This window comes from Vombatus ursinus, unplaced genomic scaffold (genome assembly GCF_900497805.2).
Source record: "Vombatus ursinus unplaced genomic scaffold, bare-nosed wombat genome assembly UNPS02014791.1, whole genome shotgun sequence".
NCBI classification, from domain to species: Eukaryota; Metazoa; Chordata; class Mammalia; order Diprotodontia; family Vombatidae; genus Vombatus; species Vombatus ursinus.
In genome coordinates this window covers 63,155,337-63,159,339 of record NW_020954569.1, presented here as the reverse complement: position 1 = coordinate 63,159,339, position 4,003 = coordinate 63,155,337, and the positions used below count along the sequence as shown (strand labels likewise).

General features: G+C 40.5%; 1 protein-coding gene and 1 pseudogene across 4 annotated transcripts in view; one reads left to right on the top strand and one right to left on the bottom strand.

Moving 5' to 3' along the window:
- Positions 1–4,003, top strand: part of PSTPIP2 (proline-serine-threonine phosphatase interacting protein 2) — an 82,734-nt gene that overhangs the window by 1,170 nt on the left and 77,561 nt on the right. The gene's annotated exons all lie outside the window — the stretch shown is intronic.
- On the bottom strand, positions 2,834–3,260 carry LOC114047794 (annotated as a pseudogene).

The window sequence follows — 4,003 nt, the reverse complement described above, 5'->3', positions numbered from 1 at the left end:
TAGGAAAGACCCTGCTGCCCTAAAATATTTCCCCTAGCAGCCTGCCATGAAACCCAACCATTCCTTTGGTTCTTTATGTTTTTAGGCAGGAGAGGATGTCTTCTAGAGTTTCCTAATAAAATGCAAACGTATCTGAGAGCTATAACATCTTCAGCCATTACTAAGGGTACCTCAGGATTATATCACTGAATACTTTACCAGCACAGTTCTATGCCTGATTCATCCAGTGACCAGGAGAGATCACCTCTAGAGGAGGAAACTGAGATATAGCTTAATAGAAGGAAGGTGGAAACAAATATTTCAAGATTTATATATTACCATCATTAGGCTTATATTTTACTTTTCTTCAAGCTATAGAATACAAGGAGAAGGAGGAGAAATCCTCTTATGGTCAGTTCTAATTTCCAATTTCAGCTCAGAAAGGAAGCTATGCTCCTATCTGCTTCTGTTGTAGAAGGTGACTAGTAACATGCATTTTAAAATGTATCTTCCTGTGAAAGTTTTCCTAATCACTGATATTTTATTTGTTGTAACAAGGAATTCCATCACACATTTGCTATGTGCCCACTATATTCAAGGTACCCTCTAAAGAAAAAAGCTTCCTTCAGAAGCTAGTCAGTACTGTTTCGTATTTACCTCCCCCTACTGCAAAGGGTAGATTAAAGGCATCTCTCTGAATTTCTATCTAGTTTTTGGTCTTTTGTTTACACTGTCTTCCCCTGGGGACAGAACTGGATAAGCTAGGGATGGTGACTTCTTTCTGCCCCCCAATTAGGTCCATATCAGCCAAACTTCAGACCTCAGAGTAAGGATCCAGGTATGATACCACAACTGGTTCAGGAGAGTAGGGCAAAGAGATCATGACAAGAGCTTCATCTTCCCTGCTTTGGGATGGACACATCCTGTGCAATGCACCACTTTCCTCACAACCATGTGAAATGCAAGTATCATTGTGAATGTGGAATGCACATGTGGAAACCGAGGCTTACAGAGCCTAAAAGTGACTTGCTCACAGTTGTCAAGCTATAATGTCTCATAGTTGAGGACTATGAGAAAATTTATCTCTTTTGAGAGGCAGGCTGGCATAATGCTTAGGTCAGCATCATCTGTAAAACTGAAAGCCTTGTTTTTGATGGTTTCTAAGGTCCCTTCCAACTCTAAATCTGTGATCATAAATTCCATCTGGGGCAAGTTATACAGTTAGACAAGTGTCATTATCTCTGTATGTCTCCAGGCATTCCACTTCAGTACATAATAGGAAGTATGTGTGGCTGATATGCTGAAGATTAATCTTTGACTTCCCCTATTTTCCATCTTTTGCTTTAGTCCTGCAGTTTTCCTAGGACTTTGGAAGCCACACCCACTTGGCGAGATACCGGTCCGATTCAGTGGAAATGAACCAGCATCAATAGGATGGCTTTGACTGAAAATGAGGGGAAATAAGATCTTTCTGGGGATGAATTGTAAAGCAGGAAACACTCATTGGGTAAACCCAATATTATGAAATCTCAGAAAAAAAAACTGTTAGATGGTATATGTATTTACTCTATAAAATAATTCACTGATGGGTACTTTTAGGTCCTCTGTGCACCTGAAAGATTGGTTTACAAATAATATGATTGCTATGTTACTTTTGAGTCACATGGCTATGATAGACACTAAGGCACATGAAGATTTCCAGAGTTACTCAGGATCACCAATGTGGGTATATTTTGCTCTTCCTGATACTAATCTTACCCTGCTTCTGTCTCACCTCTTTCATCAAGGTTTTATAGCCTTCTTCTCTGCAGCACCTAACACATAATATCTTCTCTGATTTTCTTCCTTTTCAAATCTCAACAGAAAATGAATTATTATCCCCTTTCTGTGCTTCTTGGAAGACTTTCCCCATATAACACTATGATAACTGAGAGATATCCTTCACGCAAAAGACAAATTTAGCTTCAGCTTACATTCTAAAAGCCCCCTCCTAAAGTGGATTTCCTCCTTCTCCAAAGACACTGTAACAACTGAACAAATCTCTATTAAGCCTCATTTCGTTGTAAAACTATGGACAAGAATCTTTACTAGCAAAGGTGAGCACACAAAGTGGGGGGCAGGTGATAGACTAACAGAAGCAGTAGTCAACAAGTATGTATTATCATGGTACCTGGAAAAATCAATGAAAGTGGAGTTAGAGATGGAAATTAGAGTGGTGGTTCAAATCCCAGCTCTGTCATTTACTATGTGTGACCTTGAGCAAATTACTGAAGCACTATGGTCCTCAGTTTCCTCATCTGTAATATTGAACCAGATGACATCTAAGTCTGCTTTTTTTTGGCGGGGGGCATTGGGGTTAAGTGATTTGCCCAGGGTCACACAGCTAGTAAGAGTCAAGTGTTTGGTCTGAGGCCGCATTTGAACTCAGGTCTTCCTGACTTCAGGGCCAGTGCTCTATCCACTGTGCCACCTAGCTGCCCCCTAAGTCTGCTTTTGTCCCTCACTTTTGGAAGCACTGAGTACCAATCTTAGGAAGTGAATCAAGCTGTCTCCTGGTCTTCCTCAATGCTTTCCCTCCCTCTTCTAATAAAAACAACTCATTTACATAGGGCTTGAAGATTTGCAAAACACTTCTTATACATTCTCTCATTTGTTCTTTAAAATGGAACACCTGAAGCGGGAGATGAATCTAGTAAATACCAAGACCATCACTCTCTTGTGTAATATTCTATCTAGCCAATGGACCTCCATTAGAATGTAAGCTCCTAGAGGGGAGAGATTGTTTGTGTTTGTACTCCCAGTACCTAGCACGTGGTGGGCATCTTTCTTCCAGATGCCTTTCACTTCCAAAGATTCATTTTTTCCCTTTCCCTTTATTTGAGGACTTTGATCCTTTTTCTGATTTGTCTTCCCACAGAGTATTTCTTAGAAATCTTGAAGCATCTCCTTTATCCAATTCGGTAGCCATTTTCTTGTCTGTAATTTTTTTTACTTTGTTCAAATATAATTTTATTCTATCTATTTCCTGCTTTACTGGATGTTCCTTGGGATTAACCACTTGAGGCCAAGTAAACCCAAAACATTGAATTCAATGTGTAAGGAGAAACTAAATCCAACTTGGCCTGTTCAAGTGGGTCCAATTTTTGCAATAACTCATTTCTAGAAACTGACATCATGGTCTTTAGCATTTCATCCACTGAATGAAGGGAATTCTCAAATTTTAACAGATAGTCATGAATTTCTTTTGGATAGTCTTCTCCGCTAATATCTTCTTCTGCCATGCTAATTCATCTGATACTCGCTTTTCCTGGGGAAGCCAGCACTGCGACCATAGGAGTGATGATATATATACGTTTCACTTCCTCAGTAGATAACTCCTTGGCTAATCCCATGTCTTTAGCTATTAAATCTGTTTCAGCTAGACCACAGATTCTTGTATGTGACTGTGTCTCTAACGGGTGCTGCCAAGATGGTAATGTTTCTTCATCTTCCCAGAGGCATTGTGCGTGGTGGAAAGAGCCCTGGACTTGGCATAAATCAACAAGCATTTATTTATTAAACACCACCCATATGCTAGGCACTAGAGATACGAAGACAAAAATTAAAACAGTTCCTGCCCTCAAAGAGCTTACATTGTATTGGGAGAAACAACATGTATACATATGAGTAGATACAAAATTCATACAAAGTGAGTGCAATTTACGAGATGGGCAGGGGAAGGCAGAGGAGGGATGGAACAGATCAGGAAATGCTTTATGTAGGAGGAGACTGTTTGAGCTGAGTTTGGGAGAAAGTGAAGGAGTCTAAATAGGGTCAAGGAGGGAGTGCCTTACAGGCCTTGAGGCCGGCACACTGAGGAACATAATATGAACATCGTATCATGAGAACAGGAAGGCTAGTTTGGCTGAAATGTAGGTAGAATGGGTAAAAGGGAGTAATATGTAATGTCCTGGAAAGGTAGGCTGGGGGGGGGCAGCTAGGTGGCGCAGTGGATAGAGCACTGGCCCTGAAGTCAGGAGGACCT